Source organism: Varroa jacobsoni, unplaced genomic scaffold, assembly GCF_002532875.2.
Source record: "Varroa jacobsoni isolate VJ856 unplaced genomic scaffold, vjacob_1.0 scaffold_1129, whole genome shotgun sequence".
Classification (NCBI taxonomy): domain Eukaryota; kingdom Metazoa; phylum Arthropoda; class Arachnida; order Mesostigmata; family Varroidae; genus Varroa; species Varroa jacobsoni.
In genome coordinates, this window is record NW_019214031.1 from 118,721 (window position 1) to 132,344 (window position 13,624).

The 13,624-nt window shown below is 40.5% G+C and overlaps 1 long non-coding RNA gene across 4 annotated transcripts in view; it reads left to right on the forward strand.

Moving 5' to 3' along the window:
- The window catches only part of LOC111266935 (uncharacterized), a 92,816-nt gene that overhangs the window by 16,270 nt on the left and 62,922 nt on the right, over positions 1-13,624 (forward strand). The window contains exon 1 of one of the 4 annotated variants that reach the window (XR_015313597.1): positions 12,354-12,824. The exons of the other annotated variants lie outside the window; for them this stretch is intronic. This is a non-coding gene — a long non-coding RNA (uncharacterized LOC111266935). Of the gene's footprint in view, positions 1-12,353; positions 12,825-13,624 lie in introns of those variants that run through there. 4 annotated transcript variants of the gene reach the window in all.

Here is a 13,624-nt window from a genome sequence, read left to right on the forward strand (position 1 = left end):
ATCGGGTTTGATGCAAATAGGTGAGGGCCTTCGCTGGAACATAGCGTCGAAATCAGGACAATATGAGCCTACACGACCTTGAAAATACCGTGGACTTAATGACTCATATACATATTAGTGAGGCCATTAAGATTTTTCTGAGAGCTACGATACTTGGAATGAATAAAGTAAGCCGTTCAACAAGTTCTTCTTTTATTAATATTCACCCTTTTTCTTTATGAATATCATAGCTGATGACTTGTAGGAAATGTATGATGAATGATGAGGCCTCTAAATGCATATGGTTATTTATCAATGAATGAAACGTTATCAAATTTGAGAATCAAGGCAAATTATCGCGTACCTAAGTTTTCTTGAATAGGCCTGGAACGGTTATCCTTGGCACGGGAAGTGTAATAGGAAATTTTGTTGAATTATAGTAAACAATATTGATAATAATTAATAAATAGTAATAATACGAAGACATTTTTTCGCAACTGTTCGCTTCAAGGATAATTGTTGAATCCTCAACATAGCCTCATCAGTGTTCCCTCTAATTCTGATATCAACAACGTTGGAGAGCCTCGTCCTAGTTCCTTGGTCATTTAAAGTTTGTTTTAGCTTGATGCCTGCAGACACGTACGCAGAGCGACTGGCTACTTTATTTGCGCACTTAAAATTTTCTAGTTGTATTGGTTTTCGGGCTTTATGAGGTCTCTGAAGTATGGTATAGTTATGTTGTGATCAGATCTTTTGGTAGCTTTCTATAATGTTTTAAAATCTTTTTTTACGGCATCTGTCCGATGCGTGTGACTGTCTCGGTCTCTTTTGCACGCATTCACAGATGCACGCGTTTCAAAGCTATATTAACTTGCTAACCCAGCGCTAAGTAGATGTCCTGTTTGTAGTTGACGTGAACGTTGTGACCGCTGTTATTCGATTCAGCTAGCAGTCAGTGTTGTTTTAGTAACCCGTTATTGTTACCGTCAATCGGACGGCCGCAACAGGCGCCTTAAACGCCTACAACATTCTAGGCGCAGATCTAGATAAAGTTATTGATTTATATAGAAATGATTTAAACACCGGCAACGTAAGGTACGCACATGCATGATAAATGAATTGTTGTCCTGTACGTTCGGATAGCTCCGATCACATGAACGTGTAGAAATTTATCTAAATAACATGCCACTGAATCTACGTGTATTTTCTGTGAGCTGCTACACGTCTTCCTGACAGGTTCCGTTCCAATCAACATTGTTGTTCCGTGGCTGAAATTGCTTAACCTCATTTATTTTATCATTACCCCAGTCTTAGGCTGTGTTTACCAGTATGCGATAATGGAGACTGCGTTTGTTCAGACGTGTCCGCGGCGTCAATACGAGTACTTACAATAGTTGTAGCAGTTTCATGTGGCACTAGCAATATTAGCCATACCGTAGCGGTCGTTGGCTTAGTCTACGCGTTGTACACGCTGACTACGCGACCGCAATACCGTTAAAAAAATATATCTTTCTCTTTCAGGCCGACGCCGTGGCACACCTTGCTCCTTTTCAGACACGGTTTGGATCTCAGCTTCGAAGCAAAATGCGTGCTCATTTTTTTCCTGTCAAGCATTGGTCTGACAGCTGAATACAACGGTGGCTGCAACAGAGAAAAACCCGGTTTACATTTACGAACGTTCATTTTCAATGACACGTTTAAATTAAAAACACCTGAGCGAACTACGGCAGCAGTAGCAGCATCAATAAAACAAATGGCTCTCCTTCTTTGGTTACATTTTGTTAAATAAGACAGAGCCCCCACTATTGTTACTTCTAACTTACTGTCGACGACCAGTGAGCGGATGTTCAGTAGTAGACCGAAACCAAGAGCTAATAAATTTCTCTTTTTTTTCTTCATTTCGTATATCCAAAAAACTCTCTCAGTTTCATTTGTTATAAAACACCAAAGCGCCCAAGCACGAGGTATTCTCTCCTTGCTATCTGAGTATGTTTGGCGCACCGCCTCGTCGTAGAATACAGCGTAAGATAGGTGCCCTAGCCAAACCTCAATTTGAATGTCTGCGTTTCTAATTAGAAATGGAAGATTGCACCTGGGAATAGTCACTGCTCGCGAAAAATGAATTAACTTTCGCATATGAGATCAGTAAAAAGATTTCGACGCAGGGCTTCAATGAAATCCCATCGAAATCGTAACGGAGATCAACGGCGTCCATATTGGATACCCACGAAGGCGTCTAAACTTTTTAGTGCAAACAGAAACTTGACCCTCCATATATTATTGAAAAAGTTTTGCGGCAAAGCTTGTCAGAGCTATGAATCGATGATAAATTAAGTTGTACCAATCGATCTTATTCCTTTTATATAAACAAACGGAATAAGCAAAAAATTACCCGGGTTCTTTTTGAAAACTAGAAACATATGGACTTTACTGGCAGAAGCTTTGTGAGGCTTCGATGACTGAAGCCTCCAAATCTAGAGATATTCAAAAAGTGATACTCAGCACAGAGGCTGTTATACCAATTTTAAGTCACCGCCTTTGTTTACTAGCTTTTCTATTAAAGACAAACAGACTTTCTGCGTTCAGTTCTTAAGCTAGGTGTAGATTTGACACGACAGAAAATTGTCTTTTGTTTTGAGGAAAAATATCTGTGGGCGAATTGGCGTAGCCTTCGCGCATATTCATTAACTTGATATATTGATAATGGCTCTAAGATGCGTTATTTTCAATTTTACTTTTTGGCTTCTAGAAGAATGCTTTGTGCCCGCGTTTATTAAAAATTATTCTTCCACAAAAGGCTCCTGTTGACTGTTCTATGATTGTTCGACTAAAACACAAACTGGATAATTGTTGCACATTTCAGTGGGTTCAAGCGCTTCGGACCTAAATGTCAGGACCAGTTTGCTTGTTGGACAGCCACGCGCGATTTAGGCACGTACCTGATTCATAATGTGTGGCGAAGCAATGCAGCGGTGAAGCCAGAAGGACCAGAATAATCAAAACAGGAACAGCGAATCAGACAATAGATGAACGCTCAAGTTTCCACCCAGGTGGTCAGAAATCTTCTAGCGCCAGCCCGAACTTGAGAAAGTGATACTGCTGTGAACTGTTATGGATGACTAAAATCAGTATTTTCATCCTGGATATGTATTTCAATCTTTTTGTTTCAGTCGTGCTTTTCGTGATTAGCGTTAGCTAGGGTAAATCAGTATCGGCGTTCCGTTCTGTTATCGATACTCATACAGATCGTAATGGCGCGTAAATAAGCAAGATGCATTTTAAGCTGCAGAGTTTATTTACCGGCAAAAGTTCTTCTTGTTTTTCATTTTATTTCTGAAAAAATTTTAAAAAAATCAATCGTTTATAGCCCTTGTAAGTAATTTCGATTTTCGTGGGCGGAGAATGGATGGGCTCGCTCAATGGGAAATAGCTCCCTGTTCTGCCATAGACCAAATATGGAGATAGAAGAAGCTAGGAGGTTTCAAGGCTACCTAAAGCAATGTCCACCGGCTCATGGTATCTGGCGTAGAACGTATTCGAAGGCTTATAAAACGTACATAAACCATCAAATCAACCATTTCTCGTGGGTATCGATTGGCGGAAGACAGAAGCCATCTCATGTATATTATTAACGAGAACAGAATCATACTTTGACATAATCAGCACAGTGAAGCTACAACAAATGGTTATTATATATTATTATATATACAATAGTATTATATATATATATATTATAATACTATATTTCTATATTATTCTTATATTATTATTAGGTATTATATATATATATATATATATATATAATAGTCTATTGTGTTCAATTTTGTGCGTCCCTGGCCCGCGCTTGTAGCAGTATTATCCAGAAGAAGGTTCTGGCATCCTATTCATGCAGCTGTGTGTTAGCAATACGAAGCAAGTCTTAGGGTGTCTGTTAATCGTTGGGAGGCTTTGGGAAACAGGCCCTTTCAAAAGAACAGCCTGCGTTACCGACAGGTTAACTTACTGGACCTTAAAATGTGTTGTGAAGGCATCGAAAGCACCCCCGGGGACATTGCACTTGTATTCTTGACTTCGTCATTCTCGCCGTGCTTCAATACGCCAGAAATGAGAAAGCTGAACTTCTAACTTTCGTAACCAGTAGTTTAGAAGCGAATACGTCCTTGCCCCTTTCTGCTACCACAGCCAGTTGTTACCACTTTGGCTCAGTTTCTACAAATGAGCATGGAACCTATATTAAAATTTAGAATGTTATTTTGCTCAAAACTACAGCATATAGCTTGTCTTTTGTGGAGCGTGTATTCTCCTCAGGCGGAAGGATATTAAGTAGTGTCGTACGTGAAGATACGATTCACGTCTGCAGCTTGTCTATTAAAGTACACGGAGCGTGAAACGTGCTGTGTAGGGTCGTGTGGCCGATAAAGAAAGGCGAATTTAACGGTAAAAGCAAATCTGAAAAACGTACGACCGAGTCATCGGGGCAAGCCAGCAGCCAGGCTTATGAGATCTACAATTTTCCAATATTGTTTTGCCAATTATTATTTTCTAACCGAGTGCTTCTCAATAGAATCATGATACATCCATTATTGTCAGATTCTAATCCACTGGTGCGTGCAGCGTATGCCATCCTCAAGTTGTATGTAATATCCTGAGAGTTGCGCTAGACTATAGAAATAGATGTTCATCCGATAATATGCCTGCATTAACGAAGCGCTGGATAGTCGTGCGACTGAATCTGAAGAGAATTTTCGCGGCATATTTACGTAATAAACAAATTCTGAATTAATTTAGACAGTTTATCTTACCATATTTCTCCTTGTCCCTGTTTCCTTGTTATTAGCATACCGCCTCCGTTCCGAAGAGGAAAAGCGTCAAATATTAAATATATTCGTTGTTGGGATCCTTTGGGTGTACTCGTTGACTCACTGCGGCAGAATTTCATTGCGGTCACAATCCATATGGAATTGTGGGTATTATGGAAAATTGAGATCATTATACAGGCTACTTCATCTGAGATCCGTTCCGAATTTCAATGGTATGAAGCGGCCTGCGCAATTCCGCTTACACCATGAACCACTTAATCATTAAGCGCTAAAGTGTGGTAAAAAGCTAGGCCGTTGGTCAAAGACTGACAACATATCGGCTAGCGACAGCATGTCAACGCTAACATATCACTTGCAAGTGCTGTGAAGGGTTAAGCGCTCGTCGGTCGGAGACTGCCAGCTGTTTGGCTAGAGGCTGACAACATGTTGGCTAGCGGTTATAGCCGCGTCCAAGCTAACAGCTGTTTATTGCTTACACACCCGATCGCAAGACCGTGACTGTTACGTTCGCTACTTCCGTCGGGTATTTCATCACCCGGTTGGCTTGCCGCACGGAACGGAATCTGCTTACGCATTCGAAAGCACACCATGTGTTCCTTAAGTCGAGGAGGCACACACATGATTCGCCTTGTTATCACGGGAATCGTAACACCGAGCCACTGTTACCGACTACCTTCTTCACGTACAATTCGCGTACCCCTGTGCGGCTGCATCTTTTGTAATAGCAAATGCTATAGCGTTGTCCAGCGCACTGGGCCTGCGGACCGCCCTCACTATTCCCGTCCTTCGTCGTAAAACGTACTCAGTGCATTCTCTTCGAGGAGTTTTTACAGTCCTAATCTTACGGCTTCAAACGGTATACGGCCGCTTGCTCTTTGTATGGCAGGCGTATGGTCTTCCTCGTCGGTCACGCGTTCTGTCGACACTAGTTCTTCGCGGTTAAACCTTCTCTTCCGCCACCTGCTTTAGCGCCTATGACGACGTGAACCACGACCTGACCCCGCCATCAATACTAACAAGGGCTTGCCTCCTGCGGCGGTCTGACCCCCAACTGACCTGCTTCTTGTGGTAATTTAACCGATGGCTGGCGTGCTCCCAGCACTGGCCGATCTCTAGGTCTCGTGGCTCTGTCGCTTTCACAGCTTTGATCGGACGCGGGTTTCCTCGTTATCACTAACCTGTGAAAGAAGAGGGCATGAGTTGGAGACGATGGCGAATCCAGACCGGACAGGAACCCTAACTACGTACAAAGAGGCAGCTGTCTATTCTTCACATTTTTAACGTAGCGGTATATGCTATTCTATATATACATAATAGATTAACGTTTTTAACCGAGTTAAAAAACTTGCGGCGCCGTAACGTGTTAATGCATGTAGATACGTCTTATATTTTAGGGTTGAGGGGGGAGGGCTACATAAAAATGACGTAATATAAAGATGACATAAATATGAGCAAATAGGTGCGTGTGGAAGAACACCAAATACAACTACAGATCGGTTTGAAAATGAAGCTTGATCTGTTACAGATTAGCTAACGATACTAACGGCATTTTCTATAGAAACCAAATTTCATGTTATATATCTGATATTCGATGGCAGAGAGCTAAACAGGCTTACATAATTTCGCTTGACAGTGCGTTTGAATGTCTATGATTTGGAACTCGTGCTTTAATAGTTCGTGCGAGTAAGTTTGTTGTGATACCCTGCATTTAGATCAGTGTATGTTTGCAAATGTCCGGCGTTGAGTATATGTTTCTTCAACTAACCATATATGGGACGAGGTCAATGCCTATAGCAGCTTGCCTTCGTAACCTACAAAAGCCTAAAACATATCAATAGGCACCGTTTTCAATGTGCTTGCATTTAATAGATTCCAGTAACGATAGGTAAATTATTACACGAGCCTCATATTACCTTATGCCGATGTAATTAAAATGGCAAGTTCAGCGTGTTCCTTAGAACCAGTTCTTGTTATCTATCTGTCTAACCTTTAAGCCTTTACTGGCGAGCCTAGGTATCCACGTGTGTATAAAAACCCATTCTAGAGCTGGACATAGCTGCTGTATACATGTGCACCTATAAGCCTGGACAATCCCTCTTATCGATCTGAAAAATGCTTGTTAGGCTGAATAATGTAATCTAGAGCTCTTGAAAAAACTCATTTATATTCGTACTACTCACCAGAGGAATAGTGACATCAGCAAGGGCAGCTTAGGCCGACCGAATCGGCAGGCCTACAAAATCATTTCGTATTCGAGGAATCGAATTCTTGAAGCTACAAATGGCGGGCAATTGAGAAAATTGTTGGTGATCAACTAAAAGCGATATGGCCTTGTATTTCAGTCGTGAATTTCTATCTAGCCGCTCGTGGCCAGCTACGTAGACGGGTTTACTTCCATCATAGGGAACTTCTCTGCGCAGTAACGTTATCGCTTTAGTAACATGATCCGTTATTTTATATGTTGCCATTTGATGCTTTTCTAAAGTTATAACCGTATTTGTCCCTGAAGATGAAAATGTGAATTATTTGCTTACAAATAGCTGAGTTCCCCACATATACAAGTATAGTTCGATTAAGGTCGTAAATGCCGGATTATCGATATAATAAATCGTAACGGCTTAAAATCTAGTTTTTTGTTACTTTTTTTTTTTTTTCCGGTACTTAATCATTCTCTTTATAGACCCTATCAATAGCGTACAGAAAGATACACACACAGAGAGCTTAGCTGTTTGTACATACGGCATACTAGTTTTGTTTTCTATCAAATCAGCGATGGCAGTTGTTCGTTATGGGCAGTTCATGTATAAGGTTACTGGAAGTTACACCGAAACCAATCTCCATTGAATACTGGTCGACGGGGAATAACAGTCTTTAGATGGAACTCATTTACGTGCCGTTTACGCTTTAAAAATTGTAGTCGATATCCGACGACGCAACGAAGATTTTTTTAGATACGCGTTTGCGGCATTCATCACTTTACCCTAACATAATCATGGATGAAAACTCTCAAGTTGACAACCTTTCCGTGTAGCGTGACGTTTTACTTCCGATTCCGCTATTCGGGACCGTATGCATCGTAGCTGATTTGTTTCAGCTCTCACTATTGTATTAATTTTTAGCTGGCTTTTTTAAATTTTATAATACCGTTACACTGAAAAATAGTTTAGACATTTTTTTTTACTTAGCGATTGACAGTACATTTAGTTCAGTGTTTAAACGGCCGTTCGCGAAACTTGAAACATCCATTAATGTATACTAGTGTACATTTGCTCGCTTTTCTCGCGCTAAACTCGCTTTTCGTATTAACTTCCTAGAGGCAAGGTTTCACTGAACGCCCTTCAAGCACCCTTACTAGACGAACGTAACGGTGTTACGTCTAAAAAACCGTCCGCCAACGCGTGCAAGTTTGATTAGGAAAAGAACAAACGGTTGAATTTTGCTGCTGTACAAGTCAACAGTTTTCAAAGCCTTATTCCGCCAAATGAGTAGAGCGTCTGATTGGCGCCCTAACGGCAACCTGAATCACGTCTCCGCTAGACAATGTAGTATTGAGAGGCTAGAAACGCTATGTCGGATGGCCGGATTTATAGCGCTTTCAGATGTCTCAGATCCAATCGTAGACCAAACGAAGCAGTACGTCGTTGCTTCAGACCAATGAGAGCTCCTACTCGTCATTTGCACTAAGCTGAACTCGACCAACATACCCTATCAATACTATAACCTCCACACCGGCTTGGTGCTCATTTAGGCGGAACTGATCTCATTGTGAGAATGCCAATTGAACTAGCTATAGTTTGCAGTAAAAAGAGATCGACAAGATATAGAATCGATGATCAACGATTGATGATGAATTGAAATAGAAGAAACTTTGGGGGTCGGAGGATCGTAGATGGCGCTGTACTGACCGAAACTGAACAATCTTCAAAATTAGGCAAATTGCAGAGGAAATGCTTTGGAGGGCGTCACAGAAAGCTGCAAGGATATTACGCCTCTTCAGGAATTAGATTTTTTAGCAAAATTTATTTACAAAACATTGTGATCATCGTGTTCCAGCAGCTAGAGATCTGTTTTCAGACTGGTGGATCACTGGTGTTTATTGTTTAACGTTTTTTTATGCGCTATATGCTCGTTTTATTGTGCGCTAAATTTTCACCGAATACATTTCACTGTATAGCAGATACGGTTATTATCTATCGTATTTAAGGGTAGCGCGCATGGTCAGTTCAATCTGTACATTTATTTAAGTAGTGGGAAATAAACTGAGAGAGAGCTTTATTACGAACACGTATTATTATAATAGTTTTACCGAGCCGTGCGCCCGAATGCAGTCTGTTGGTACAGGAAATACCAAACACTGTTTATATACGCTCATGGTACCTTTCGGTTCGAGATCGACTGCAACGAATCCTAGCTTAGCTAAAAGATTCCGACAGTTTTTTTTGTTTGTAAACTTCTTTTTTCACTACTTTTCGCTTTTTGTTGTTTACTCATAAGTAAATATCGGTCAAGAGCGCTTCTCGTGCTCTATCTACTGTACTGTAGCGGTCTTGGGTCGTAAATACGACCTCAACAAGGGACATTGCAGGTGAAAAAAATGCATGTTTGGCCCTTGTACTAGGCACCGTGTGATGAACAGCGTTGACAAACGAAGTGGGCATTGGTCGAAAAGATCGACCGCAGCCAAAAGATCGACGTTGTATCGAGCGTCACGCGACCAGAGTGACTGATTTTTGCGTAGAGTTAGTTGTCGGCGGTTATTAGAGAAGTGATGTCGTTACGTCAATCGAATACTGAAATGGTGGCTCCAGGGAAGACGACAAAGGCCAAGATCAAATCAAATCTTCGTTCAAAAAAAAAGGTTATACTTTGCGTTTGTGGGGACTGCAGTGCTTTGATTTATTGTGAAGTGTTTACAGCGAACTGGATAGTTGATCGGCACGCTTGTTCGGTCCAGATTTATTGAATCAACCAGGTTAATCGAGAGACCCCACGAACCATGGCAACTTACCCTGCTCGGTGACAACGTGATGTTAAAACAACGGCAAACATTGTTGAAGCTGCTCTCCTGAATTTCTCTCCTTAAAATTTGTGCTTCTTCTTTTTCCGTTTCGTGGTCTTAACTTGGACTCAGACTACCGATTCAAAGTGCCTTTGAAACAAGACGCGCTAGTTCCTCAAAAGACGATATACATGTAATAGAAAGGTAGAACAAAGTCACGAACAATGACATTATAACTCATTCTCACAAGGCTCAGAAACTTGTTATTTTCTAGTTAGTGGGAAAAATAGGGGATTCAACTTGCCCAACCACTTTATATATAGCTCCTTATTTAATATAGGCTACATATAACATAGTAGGTGAACCATAAAACACAGAAGCAGACCGGACCAACTAATACTACGGACCTAAGGACATGTTCAAGGAAGAAGAGAAGCAATCAAAGTTAATAGTAATTGTGATCGTGAAGTGACTTATTTAAGTTCAGAATGAAGTACATATAATGGTAAGTGCATTTTACCGAATAGAAAGCTACCACACCTTGTGAACAATGTTAGCTTGTCTCACAGTGCTCTAAAAGCTGCCTTCGCCGTACTATTAATAATAATGAGCTGAACCCTGATTCCTAGTAGCGTTTCGTTGACGATTATATCTATAGCTGACTTTTTGGCCTATTGTGAGCTATATCTGTGTCTGAATATATCGACAACGTTTTTATTATGTATGTAACATATATGAAGGTATGTCATTTTTTGTTTGCCATAGCTTAACATATATCTATGTATATGCTTGTTGTTTCTCCTTCCTGGGGAAGAACTCGGTGGCTGTTTGCTTTGCCAAGCAAACTGGACTAATTATCCTTGCTGTGGGAAAATTATACAAGTACCATGATAGCCAAACAGCAAACACACGGGGAGCTACAAGGGCAAGCCGTTCAAAAAATTCCTTCTTCCAGCCCTTGTACAAAAGCTTCACCCGTTGGCGGCCCGCCGCCAAAATATCACTCGTTATAGTTACGACGACGCCTCAGGCACCAATCGAAGAATTGTCTCGGACTTTCTCGTTGCTACTGCTGTACTCTAGTTTTCACTACTCTAATAACTTCATCGATACAAAAGTACGAATCATAACATTTGTTTTGAACGCAAACGTTAACAGATTTTTATAAAATGAAGTATTTAGGGCGCTAACTACGTTAAGCTTATTTTGACGTAACTAGAACGAATCGTAATTTGGATTAAAAATTTTTAATCAACACTTGCCACGTTTTTTTTCAACACGTTATTGACAGGACCTAAGCAAATATACATATGTACATATGTGGGGCGGAAAAAAAATTTCTACACCGCCGTATTTGGAGGAAAGCGGACTGGTAGCATAATAATAATGATTTCGACTTCAAGTGTATCATAATTTCTCTTGGCGACGATAGCACACTACTAGAAACGTTTGCATGGTCCAATATAGTGGTTTTCAGCTGATCCCCAGCTAGCTCCCCATTGTCCTGTATTGTTTCCCCGTTCTTTGTTATTCATCAATTTATGCCTACGAGGCATAAATTCACTAGATCTTGACAATAATTATCATGGTTACATAAATTTTTTGAAGGGATTCTATTGAATTTGCCTCTTTTCACCAGGCACAATTTGATCTTCTCCAATAGTCATGTAAAGCAACAAAATAACGATCTAACCAATGTTTGAGACGGCTGTCCTTCTATTTTTTTATTTGTTTTTTTTACGAATATTTTTTGTCTGTCTACAGTGCATGGTATTTGCCTTAAAGAAGCAATTCACATTGTTTCTCCTACAATTGTGTGCTCCGATTTTCTTAAAATTGGGTCTTTCAAGTTTGAGGCGCATTCCTTAAATTTTAATATTAAGGCCTCTGTTATTCTCAGTTGTTTATTCGTGTTCTGCGGACATGATCTTTCATACGTGAAAACTGGGTATCGAGTAGAAAACATACAACGACTCTGTGAAGTGTCATTGCTTTAAACCAGTTGTGAGTCATCTCTTAAGGTGATAATATACTTGGGATACATAACAACCGGGTAGTCGCAGGAAAAATAACCCACTTTTGGGTTAGTACGAATGATCTTTTCCAAAGAAACATTTATTTTTCCGTGAAAGCCTTTTCGCATAACTAGACTTAAAAGGATAACCTTTTGAGCAGATTCGCCATATTCCTACTGTAGGAAATTTGTAGCACAGTAACAGCTAAGCGACAAAGCTTTCTAAAGGAAAACTACCGCTCAAGATGCTGCCGTTACTGCTTTTTCGATTAAGGCGAAGGTCTCTTGCGTCCATCGTCTTAAAGATGGACGACAATAATTGAAAGCCTGGTACCTCGATCTGAGTTATGTGCAGTGTTTCGTTTTTACTGCGTGAGAATGCGGTCGTCTGGCTCCGACAGAGGGAAGTGATAGTTTACACCTTTAGTTGTAGAACAGAAACGACTGCGAATGCCGTTATGGTTTCATGATTTCGTTGTAACTTCATTATCTGTGCGGGCAGCCAGACACTGCCTAGTATTTTGCAGGAGTCTCTAAAACAAACGCCCCAATGAGTTACTCATTTTCACAACACTCGTATATAGCCTGAGTCTTTCTAGCGTGTAGTCCCTTTTTCCAAATCAATTGACATAAACCGATACAACTGTCATATAACGATTTGTGTGCATACAGATCACTGGTTGAAGCCTTGTGAAGTGGCATGTCCCCCTGTAACACAGACCGATGTACCATTTTTGCCGGCAAATACTGCAACCCTACAAACTATACCTCCGTTGAATAAGTAAGTTGTAACAGGACCGTCCAAAATAACCGTTCGACATTTGGATATGGAAATCAATATTCCATTATTTGCATAATAGTGGATATAACTGAGCTTGCAAGTTGATACTACCTGTAGCAGTGTACACGGAACTTGTACGAGGCGCCATAGAGTTGTATAGCGAAGTCTAGAACCGCAACGTCAAACAGGAGCGCGCCAACGCATAACCCTTCGAGCGCTCCATATTAACAGGTAAGTCATTTACCTGTTCGTAACAATGACGACTTGACTGGTAGGCATCGACTCAGCGGACCGTGTTCTTGTTCTCCCTTAACCTGCAGAGCTCTTTAATTAACAAGTTATATTTGGTCCAGTCAAATACGCACGAGGAATCGCAGTGGATACAGCGAAGGCCTTTGGCCGATGAAAATGTAATCCAGTTGTGAATGATTTTTTATATTTCAGTTTATGTGAAACGACCTTTCTGAAACTTTTACTAACCGTCGTCATACAAACAATGCAGTGAAACAAATCACTCAACGTGAATTTTACAGAATAATAGAAAGTAGGGTCATGTAGAAAGTAACGGACGTGCCTTATGCGGCAGGTCTATCATTTTTTTTTTTGTTCCTTTACCATTCTTCTATTCTAGGCCTACTATAGGCCAAAAAGGCAAGGAACGTAGTCATTAAGGTTTCTGGGACAAAAAACTGACGAGTTTAGCAATAAAGCGTTATAAAGAATATGGGGTGCCATCAAAGATAAAATTACGTTATAGACTAGGCGACCTGATCTTATTTATGATTTTTTCTATTAAAATTTACAACGACCTAAGGCAAAATAATTATCTCGTTTACCAAGAAAGGTTCTTGCAATCTTCGCAAAAGCAGACGCCAAACGAATACTAAATTAATATGATTATTTCCGGATAATCTGATATGTCGGTTTCAATAGGTCTAAGAGTGGTATGACATAGCAGTTTTCGACCTTTTCATTTGCGCATCGATACAAAGAATACCGGGCTAGCAAAATCTTGTCAGATTTTATTAAAT